Below are 11,409 nucleotides of genomic sequence, written 5' to 3'. Positions count from 1 at the left end.
AGATGCTCGTTTGGGAGAGACTAAAATGAAATCGTTTAGACTTCACAAGCAGTTGTAGCTTGAATGAAGAGATTTTGGACTACTTTTTGATTAGCTTTCTCCTTCAGTGCTAGCCTTCATCATGGCTCAGTGTGCCCTTCACATCCGGAGTGCCGACAGAAACTCAGTACAAAGACTTTGTATAAATGGATGCTCAAGTATGTGTGGGTGTGTGGATTTGTATGTGTGAGAGCATATTTTTATACTATGGACTACCCCCATTGTTGGGCGCTGATGACGTCAGTGGGGATGTCAGAGTAGCTAGTCCCTGCTATGTGTGATGGAGTTTATGGTTTTCAACCTTGTGAGTGACTATCATGAGATTGAAACTGCGCTATGTTGTGTTTTTAAAGGATGAGTTTGGGAATGTTCTTGGATTCATCTTAGTAGATTGCCAAACATTGCAGCATATCTGTCATAGATAGAAATAAATATTCTGTAATGCAAGCATGTATTGTGGTTGCTATCGATATAATTGATGGAATAACAATCAGTTGACTTTGCTTGAATATGTCTAATGAACAGGTCCTCATAGTGTTAGAAAATACCCAACAGAGGGTACACGCAGCGGAAGACTTACAGTAATGCCCAGGAGCTCAACAGTGTGGTGTGGGTGTGGAATCACAAACTTCTTTACTTATGTGCATACAATAAATAGACAACCAAAATATATATTTTCGTCCACGACTATGGACACAATACAAAAGAGACAGATCCAAAGTCCCACCAATGATGTGGTCCTCTGATCTTACCACAAGGTCCTTCTCCTATCTGCTGGCTATCTCTAGACTCGAGTCCGTGTGCTCCACCTCGAGCTTCTGTAGACTTTCCGTCCAGATCCCGGGTTGCATATCTTTTTTGCAGATACATCACTTTGGCAGTGGCAGTGACACATGCTTTGACAGTGGTACATGCCTGGTTAAGATGCATTGACAGTTTGTTGGATGCATGGTTATTTGCCTATGTTGGATACATACAGTGGTACGGTGATGTATTGAGATCCTGTCAGATTAGCATCATTTGGAGCACATTTCGGGGCTGTTTTGCCAGTGCTTTTGGGCTATTTAATTGCTGATCTATGAGCATTCTTGGGGCTGATTTGGTTGGGCATTGTACTTGCCATTTTGCTGGTGTTGCAGTTGACATACTGGGTGATGTGCTGGATGTATTTTGACCATTTTTGGGGCTGTTTTTTGCAGGAGCAGATGAGTGCTGTAAAGGGCAGCAAACATTCAAGGAAGCTGCTGTTGCTGTTTTTATGACAAAATAGTCATTTTCAGGACTGAATATCTCTTTCCTGTGCGGAATTGCACGTTGTGCCAAACTGGAAAGTTATAGTTCATAGAATATACTACAACTTTGCTTTTGGAAGCAAGTTGATCCGATATAAGCTGCAGGAGTTACAGCCTCTGCAAAATCACAAAAAGTTGCAGTCTACTGTCTATTTGTAACCAATGTGCAAGAAGCTGTTTTTCAGGTGAGAATATCTGAGAATCCAGAAGGATTTGGCTCTTGAGGTCAACTGACAAGTTGTAGATCTTTCTACCAGCTACAACTTTGCTGTTTACAGCTTTGGCATCCGGTCTTTCAGTGAAAAGATATCGCTGTTCAAAAACAGGGACAGCGTGTTATTTTGCCCAAAGTGGCTGTGAGGTATTGTTGTAGGGATTTCTCTTGCACAACAGTGAATTGGGAACTCATAGTAAATTACAGAAAGTGATTGGGATCTCACTTCAGTCCAAGGGCATTATTGGCATTTTGGCAAGTCACTTTGGCACATTTGGCAAGTGGTGAATGCTTGATTTTGTTGCCAAAGGATTGCACACTTGAGGTGATGCATTGGTGATGCAGTAAATGCCATTTCGATGCATTATGGATTTGCATTGGTGGATGACGCACTAATGTTTATGGATAGTTGAGCTGGGCTCCTATTGCCATTGGTTGAGCAGGCATTGCTCATTTGGTTCAGTGCATTTCTGACTTCAATTACCAAGCATTGGTAGGTTACTGGGCTGCATATATTCTTGTTTATGCCTCTTTATGGCTGAGTGCTTTTGAGCATTGGATCAGCCAATTTATTTGGAGACCTGATTGGTCTGGACAACACTATATTTTTTGGTCATTTGGGTTGCCTATTGCACTATACTGCTCTTTGGTTGTGACCTATTGTGCCACAGATATGGCATCTACAGCTGGTAGTGCCCTCTTTGATATTGAGAGGTTGGATGGATCAAACTTTCAGTATTGGAAAGAGCAGATTTATGATGTGTTAGTGCAAAAGAGGCAGCATAAGCCCATTCAATGCAAAGGTGTCAAGCCTAATAGCATTAAACAGAGTGATTGGGATGACATGGATGAGCAAGCATGCTCTATCATTCAGTCATCACTCTCGAAGTCAGTCTACTTGCAGGTACAGGATGGTGTACAGGGTGTAGACTACCATGCATATGAGTTTTATACTCGTATATGCCAGATGTATGACCATGATAGTGTTATGTTACAGCATGATGGGCTGAAATGTCCTGATGGGCTGAAATACAGCCTTGATATGCACTCCAAAAGTCGATCAATTGGTAGAAATAGGTCATGTTCAAGGGGGAATTCTAGGAGCAAGTCTAGCTCTCGGACTTGTGTTAGATGTTTCTATTGTGGAAAGTATGGCCACATGAAAAAGTATTGCTGGAAATGGCTGAGAAAATACAAGAAGAAGAGCAAGGTTAAGAATGACATGAAGAAGGAGAAGAAGCATGTTGAGCTTCAAGGCATGGATGCCAGGGTTTCCACTGATAGTAGCAGTGATGAAGGCATTCTTTTGTCTATGTCTGACACCTCCTTCTTGGCCACTGATGTACCCATTCTTGGTGATTGGATGTTAGATCCATGTGCTTCATGTCATATGACCCCTCATAGGTCATGGTTCAGTGCATTGTGGAGAGTGGTTTGATGGGCATTGATCATTCTATGGATGTCTATGGTTATGGGGATATCCACCTTGTTATGCCTAGTGGCTCTATTCTTGTTCTACAGAGGGTTAGACATATACCAGGACTTGCTACAAGCAAGATCAGTACTGGGTTGAGGCAGGTTATCATGTCTCTTTGGGTGATCGTGTATGGAAGATTGCTAGAGGCAATCTGGTTATGGCTAGGGGATCACGGGTTGGATTCTCTAATGCATTGCATGTATCAGGTGTCCATGATAAGAGGCTTATGATTAGTAAGCAGCCATTAGCTAGTTTATGGTATGCCAGACTTGGACATATGTCTACTACTGCAGGTATGGAAGCCCTTATAACATTGAGATACATTCCTGTTATGGATGTCTCTCAAATTTTATGTCATGATTGTGATGATGGTCAGCAGTCAGGATCCTCCTTTGTGAGGAAGACAGTCAGTGAGAGGTATCTTGAGCCATTGCAGTTGGTTCATAGTGCAGTTTGTGGGCCTATGCCTACCGTTTCACTGGGTGGCGCCTCTTACTTTGTGACATTTATTGATGCTGCTACAAAGTACATATGGGTCTATCCGATTCGGCAGAAGCATGATGTATATGATACATTTCAGCGCTTCTTGGGTAATGCTGAAAATCAGTCAGGAAAGAAGCTATTGAGCTTGATGACTGATGGTGATGCAGAGTTTACCTCTTCTAGATTTCAGCATCTATGTGATACACTTGGTATCAGGAGGGTGTTGACCACTCCTCATCTTTCTACTCACGATGCCTTGGCAGAAGGCATAAATCAAATTCTATTGGACAAGATTGGTAGCATGCTACGGTATGCAAGTCTTAATGAATGCTATTGGGCTGAGGCATGTAAGACAGCTGCATACTTGCTTAACAGGTCACCCAGGAGATCTCTGAATGGTAGAGTGCCATTTGACTTCTTGACAGGCAGGGCACCATGTTATGAGCATTTACGTGTGTTTGGCTGCGAGGCTTATGCTCATGGTTCCCGATTGAGGAGGTGCATCTTTCTTGGATACAGTGAGTCCAGTAGGGACTACAGGTTATGGGATTCTTCAACTAGAGAGTTGATACGCAGCCATAATGTCTATTTTAGAGAGGATGCTATGTTTGGACAACCCAGGACTATGGATAGTAGGAGAGTGGTGTTCCAGGAGGGTGTAAGTGCACTGATACCTCCGAATTCTATTCAAGGACAGCCCATATCCCTTGGAGTGGGAGGTTTTTCCCATGGTGAGCAGGTTATAAAGTTGGGACAACCACGATTACTTCCTGATTTTGGTCAGAGACGATCAGATGTCTCAAGTATTCCACAGGTTTATACTCCTATGGAGATTGTTGATGCATCTTCTATGGACAGTTACAGTTTACTCCCAGGATGCGGAGTGCCTCTTGCAGATGAGGATGAGGCTATGCATGGTGAGGAGGATACCTTAGCTAATGATGCCCGGTATGATCCATTGGCTGGTTATGCCAGGACAGATGTGGTTTCTGCAGTTATTGACTCGGGTCATATTGCGCATGGGCAGGAATCATTGATATGTTTACTTCGTAAGTGCCTCCATGGCCAGAAGCAATCCCCTCGAGCTTGGCTTCATAGGTTTGATACCGTTATGAGAGCTCAGGATGTGATGCGCAGTGAGACGGGTTATGGTCTCAGTATTCAGGAGGTCGCTATCCTTCTGAGGTTACTTGCCATATGGTTCCTTATGGACAGGGATGCTTTGCAGTGGGAGCTGCATGGTCTTGATGATGTTTCTCAGATACTTGGTTGTTTCAGTATGGAGAGGGGGAAGTTACTGAGTACTCCATTGCTTGTATTGGCTCCATACTTGAAACACAGTAGGTTTGACGATCACAGATCAGTTGAGTAGCAAGTTATGGTTGATATGGCAGCCATAGTACTTCATGCATCCATGACTGTGTTGAGACTTGGTTCTCACATGTTTGCCATTGGGGCTACACTTCCGATTCTTGCTTCTGCTGCAATGGGAGTTGGTAGCATGATTATGGTAGATTTTGGCAGTAAGGAAGCAGTTGTGGACATCAGGTCCTTATGCTTCCAGGAGCAGCATGCAGGTGATGCAGGTTGGGTAGACCAGCAGAGGTCTATTGTAGGGCATGTGCTTATGGTCACAGGTGGTACAGAGACATTTTCTTTACACAGTGATAGTTCAGGTGCTATGGACTTAGCACAGGAGCACGTGGTGGTGAGAGTTCACTCTCCCAGTGAGATCTGGCATGAGATCTTGGTTGACAGGCATCTACAGCTTGTCATTTTCTATCCTGCAAACCTAATGTCTGCTAGCAGCTTATCCTCTATGCACTTTGCACATTGTAAAGTGCCGATGGGCATAGGATGACGGTCTGGTCATCTTGTTTTTTCAGCCTATGGCTGATTGTATTATATGTGTACTATACTCCCTTAAAGGCACACTGCCTTTAAGTGGGAGGTTGTTGGGGTAAAGGGCAGCGTGCCCACCCACTTGTACAGTGCCCATGTATACTCATATATATATGATAGAGGAATAAGCTGGAGTAGCTTTTGCTCCACCACATTTTGGTGTCTCCTTACCCCTTTTGTGTGTGCTCTCCTCTCCCACAGGTGAAATACATGCCATCAACATTTATGAACTTTTGCAAAAGTAATGGCATTCAAAGACAACTTGCATGTGCAAAGACTCCTCAATAGAATGCAATAATTGAAGAATGGGACTGTAGTAGAAAGCGCTAGAGCAATACTCAGTGAGAAACATCTTCCAAATTAGTATTGGACAAAGGAAATTCACACTGCAAATGACTTACGAGGGACTTACTTAATTGGCTTCCAACCCAATCGATTCAGGGTATGACACCTTATGAGGCATTCACTGGATACAAGCCACGCATTGGGCATCTCTGCATATTTGGTTGCACAGCATGTGCCCACATACATGATGATTATCATAGAAAGTTGGATGCCAAGTCACGTAAATGCATCATGGTTGGCTCCAATCAAGACAACAAAGCATACAAGTTGTATGATTCCATCAACCAAAAGGTCATAAACTCCAAAGATGTAATCTTTGATGAAGAATCAGAATGGAAAACATTAAATCATAGGAGATGGTCATACCAATTACCCAATCAGATATATAAAGCAATTTACGACTCTGGGTTTATGACGATCTACTTGCCCATCTATTAGAATTCTTTAGAAGGAGAGCACCTATGTAGCTCAATCTGTACATTTCACAATGCTTCATTTGTCAAGAGATGGCGAGATGGTAGCAGGACCTTAGCTCAAACATACCTTTATTGTGGGTTTGATCTAGGATACAATGAAGTTCTCCTAGATACAATATAGTTCTTGGACTTGCATAACTTTTTGGTAGGCATGACTGAACAACTTTGGATAGTCGGATCCTTCTCTCGATTTAGCCATCTTAATCCCTCTAGAGGTTTGGTGCAATGGTCCTCGATATGTCCAAGAGATATGCCTGCTTATTTACATATATTTACATACTAACACTGAGATGAAGGATAAGACTTATCTTGTGCTAGCCCATGCAACTCCTATATAGCTCACAAACTATTGGGTCGCTCATCTGGTAGGAGGTAGGTGACCTCGCTCTCAAACTCCGACAGATCTCCTGGTCATTAGAGATTTATTACGTTGTTCATTTTGGCCTGACTAAGAGGCTATGGAGCATATAAAGGGAGAACTCATGACATGCATATGATACATAATTAGAGTGCTTTAATGAATTCTATCTTTTGTCTTTAATTGACTAGAGATAGCTGGCTCGAGGCTTTCCACTAATCAAGCTTAATACTTGCCCTAACATCTTAATACATGATCTTGTGTTTTTTATAAATCCATGTATTTTCTTCATGATTGGAAAATATTCATTACAATTATATAAAAAAAAGGGGATTACAGTGCTAGAATCCTTGGAATTCCTTTTTACAACCCCCTTTAATTTCTTGCATGACTTTGGGAAATTATTTATGACTAATTAGACAGCCCTTATATCCCTTTTTGCAATGGTATCAACATGGAATGCCAAACTATTGTATGGCATTGATATAATTTCATTTGAATGGATATTATGGAAATTCCGAGTTAGCAGGTATGTCCATCTTTAAATCTTAAAGGAAAAGGAAAAATGGAGTTGTTTTCTTACACTCTAAAGCTTTCTTAGATTACCGATGACATGATAGCATAAAGCTAACACTCATTCTGGTTTTTCTTTGCCCTAGCTTGCCCAAGCTTAATAGTATATCACACTTGGGATTTTCCCACATAATCCTTTGCATGTAAGTTCACTGCCCAAGTTGGCAGGTAAGGTCATTAACCATGTTTTCACTCTATGTTTACATGATGGATCGGGCCCGGTTTTTTTCATTCACCTCATGTGGAGATTTATGGAGGTTAATTTAATTAATGATGGAAAAAAACGGTTTCCGTTGGAATTTCCTATGCTTCCATAGGAGATTTCTTTTCCTATAGTCACACTAAGGAATTTTTTGATTTTACTTCATTGATTTTTTAAGACCATGCATTTCACAAGCAGCTCTCTAAATTTGAGGGAAAGGCAATTGCCTTTGGCACCTAAAATATATTTTTTAGGTGATAGGGAGAGAAGGTCCTTAGGGTTGGGACAGGAATCTAAGCCTTACCTCCTTGATTTTTGTAGATATTGCTTGACATTGATTGATTCACTCCCTTGGGATTTCTCTAGTATTTTATAAGCATTTCATTAAACTTAAAAGCCTTACTTCTCGAGTATTACAATGCCAAGATTTGTTCATTGCTTATCTAGATAGAGTGACATTGATAACAACTATGTGCCGGCATTGAAGCTTGGCTTCCACAACAAGAATGCATTGTTCTAACTTCCATTTTTGTTGTGATGGTGCTAGGTGAGTTGGCACACCTCTCCATTAGATTTGCAAGTAGAGTCTTGGGCATGCTATTGTGGAAAAGGATGTTGGCAACCTTGAAGGATACACTTGGGAGACTTAGGATGAGAGATGTAGTACTCTCGACCCTATCATGCACACTTACAGAAATATATATGTTGGCAATGAGAACTGAAAATTGAACTACCTTGTAACTTGTTGAATTTAGAAACTAGGTTATGGTTTTTTATCATTGGGGAAATTGATAAGGAGTTATTCTCTTGGATCTCGATTAGAGATGCAACTAGAATTTATTATCTTGGATTCTCGATTAGAAATGCAGCTAGAGTAATTAGATGGAATTCTTCTTGCTCGGTGATCCTCTTTGCTGCACCCTTAAGATTTAACATAAATGTAAATATAGTTATGATGAAACAATGGCTGCTAGGGGCCTTTCGAAGCTTTGACTAAGAATGTTGAGTAGTGGAGATTTAGAGTCATTGAAATAGTAGGTAACACACACACACACACACACACACACACACACACAATTCTTGACCTTCTTTTGGAAAGTTTTTGACTCAAACCTAGACTTTGAATTTCAATCAAACAAACAAAAAGGTGAAACTCCTTCCCTCAATGAGGAGAGAACCCTTAGAGATCATTGAGACACATAGTCTCATGCATCCCCTAACCTCGGAACTTTTCATTATGTATCCTAGCATTTGAGGATTACCTAAAAGCGAGCCATGGGAAGTGCCCCAAGTAATAAAAGCGAGCCACAAAAAACCCGAGCCGTGGTCAATTACAATTTGAAATAGAGAACACAAAGTATTAAAGTAGTCTTAAGGAATTTAATTACTATAAGCCAATGAACTGGCCAAATTGTCAACCCACGTAAAAGTTTTCATGAAACATGCTACTTATTCATATAGAAAATTAGATGACAGTAGCCTATAGCCCTAACCATTTGAGCAGTCAAATACCGAAATCAATATTTAGTGCTTGCACATAAAAACTCTCACTTATACTATTTGGACAATAAAATCTCTCAAGCTCTATCCAAAATCACTTGTCTTTTAGCCATGTTTTTAGACTGTACATCAAAACTCCACCTTTGTGAGAGTAGCCTGATGTATAATTTGATGCACTATAGCACTCATTCCTAGCATGACAATGAAGACATAGTATATATGTTTGCATGGAATATAAGTTGTTCTATTTACATCATGTTTAGTAAAGTCAGGGCATGTGCAGTGTGGGAACTCTACAATTGTGTTTGAATAACTTAAGCCCCTTGAAATTGACCTAGGAGTCCGTATTTAATGGAAACATGAACCTCATGTGGGGTAAATGATATCCTCTTTCACAATCTCTACATTTGATTCCCTCACTTTCTCAATCCTATCTTTGAACTCCTTACTCAATTTCGATCACCACCTCACCACCTTTCTACAATCACAAATCCTAGCATCTAATTGAAGATGACAAATAGCACTCATTTTTGTGCCATTGGCCCATCACACATTTGATGGTGTGAGTCAATAACTCCTCCACTCTCTCTATCAGTCACTAAATCCATGATTAATGATGAACACCTCCACTCAACCAATCTCCCCTCCAGCATGGGATATGGGATGTGTACCTTTTTCCTTCATGAAACCCAAGGGGAGATATTTGAACATGATAAGATACTTCAAGCCATGTATATATATGAATATACATTAGACCATATCTATTCATGTATAGATGAATATAGACTATACCATATATACATTATTTTTTTGATTCGAGGCCATTTCGGTGCCCATTTTGGTGGCGGAAGTTTTCCACAAGCACTCAGAAAGGTGCCATGTTTTTGGAGTGTTTTTGCTGTGTGTGACCAGTATTTCGTAGGTCAGTGAAAAGTTACCACAGAAATTGCATCGTATGCATATGCACAGAGATATTGGGAGTGACAGAATCATTCTTATCGCCTGTTAATGCATAATCGTCACTAGGAAGTGACTGTGTGGTCAAATACCACTTTCGTCAGCTTTGCAGAATTGCCCTTGTGAGGCAGAAGAAGGATTTTTTGTAGTGACAGAATATTTTTGCAATGGTTTGTAATGGTGTCTGATGGTCTTTCACAGATAGTCACCGAAAAGCTTGACAAGAATAACTTCCCAGCATGGAAGTTTAGAATGACGAATTTCCTTAAGGGAAAAGGTTATTGGGAGTTCATTACTGGAGCTGAATAAGAACCAGTTATTCCTAATGTTCCCAATCAACAAGAGTTGCAGGCATTTAAAGGCTAGCATGAGAGAGCTAGGAAAGTTATGTACTAGCTGTCTATCAGTATTTCAGATTCAATGATTGTGCATATTCAAGATGCAAGCACGCCGAAGGAGGCATGGGATACTTTGACAAAAATGTATAGCACAAATATGCAAGTCAGGAAAATGCAGCTCAAGCAAGAGTTACATAATGTGCAGAGAGAAAATATGAGCACCAATGACTACCACATGAAGGTGAAGAAGATTGCAGATGCACTTGATTCCATTAGGTCACCAATGGAAGATGATGATTTAGTTTCTATGACCTTGAATGGGGTCTAGGAAAGGATTATGCACAGTTCCAGACATCCATTGCCGTCCGTGAGAAATTTCCTGATTTTGGGGAGTTGATTGCTCTTCTAATTTCTGAAGAGTAGAGAAATGGTGACCATGCATATTCTTCAGGAGGAACTTCAAAAGAAGCTATCTTCTACTCAAATGCTAAAAGAGGTAGAGGTAGAGGTAGAGCAGGCCAATCTGGAGGCTGTGGCAGAAATCAAAATATGCAACAAATTCAAGAAAACCAGTCCTATGGAGGAGGATTTGTTAAGTTTAGAGGCAGGGGGAGCCAAAGAGGTTGTGGTGGATGGTAGAGAGGCCAAAATGCAAACATCAATGTTGAATGCTACTACTATGGTAAAATGGGTCATATGGCTACAAAAAGTAGAATGACATCATGAATGGAAAAGTGCAGCAAGGCAATTATGCATCCTCTAGTAGATAGGCTGATGATAGAATTGAGCATTTGTTTATGGTGCAACACATGACCAATTCTGTGACAAGTGCAGGAGAAAGAAATGATGTGTGGTATGTTGACTCAGGTGCGTTAAACCACATGACAGGGCAGAATGGATGCAAGATGTAAGGAAAATGGAAAGACCAGGATTTGTGGAGACTGATGATGATACTGCACATCCTATTGTGCAAATTGGTAAAATTCCTTTGTCTATGCAGGATGGGAAAAAGAAATACATGTTTGATGTATTTCATGTCCCAAATATCACCAAGAACCTAGTTTCTGTTGGTCAAATGGTTGAGTAGGGCTTGCAAGTCAAATTTAATCATCATGGACACAATTCATGTCCTCCAATCATGTGTTTTCTCACCACATACCCCTCTAGCACCACTCTATTATCACTCACTATTGCCCATAAAATGTGCATCACACTATTTTAGCATCACCTTTAGGCTTCTTAATACCCCACCT

Source organism: Dipteris shenzhenensis, chromosome 21 (assembly GCF_047967505.1).
Source record: "Dipteris shenzhenensis isolate YYH24624 ecotype China chromosome 21, Dip_SZ_1.0, whole genome shotgun sequence".
In the NCBI taxonomy this organism is placed as follows: domain Eukaryota; kingdom Viridiplantae; phylum Streptophyta; class Polypodiopsida; order Gleicheniales; family Dipteridaceae; genus Dipteris; species Dipteris shenzhenensis.
Note: the sequence above shows the minus strand (reverse complement) of the source record.